Here is a 530-nt window from a genome sequence, read left to right on the forward strand (position 1 = left end):
TTGGGAAGCCATTTCGAATATCTATCTATATGCATAATTTTTCATATATAATTTTATTATATATGATAACCTATAATCTTTTTTCTTCTTCTTCTTTAATTTATGGCTCCCGCCTCCAAAATGGATAACCTATAATCTAAATCTCCCTCTTCACAATTTTTCTTTTGTTAGAACTGTAATACTATTGGTTGAGAAACATCGTCTTAACATTTTTCTGTGCCTGTACTTTATCGATAAAGTCATACCGACGGTTGTCGCTTGCAACGATATGTGTCGGTAGTAACGGTGTACAGAATTATGTTCGACGATGTGTATCGATCATGCAAGCGACAGACGTCGTTATCGTACCGAACCGACAGTTGTCGGTAGGCATGTACGGAATTCGGCTCCAGCAGTGGAATTCTGTAACTCGTTATGCGATCGTTATGTGCTCATAACGACAATCGTGCAAATATTTTATATGGTAAAAAAGCTGCGCAACTGTCGTTACGAACTCATAACGACTGCGTAACGAGTTACAGAATTCCACT

The sequence above is a fragment of the Trachymyrmex cornetzi genome, unplaced genomic scaffold (genome assembly GCF_001594075.2).
Source record: "Trachymyrmex cornetzi isolate Tcor2-1 unplaced genomic scaffold, Tcor1.1 scaffold420, whole genome shotgun sequence".
Lineage (NCBI taxonomy): Eukaryota > Metazoa > Arthropoda > Insecta > Hymenoptera > Formicidae > Trachymyrmex > Trachymyrmex cornetzi.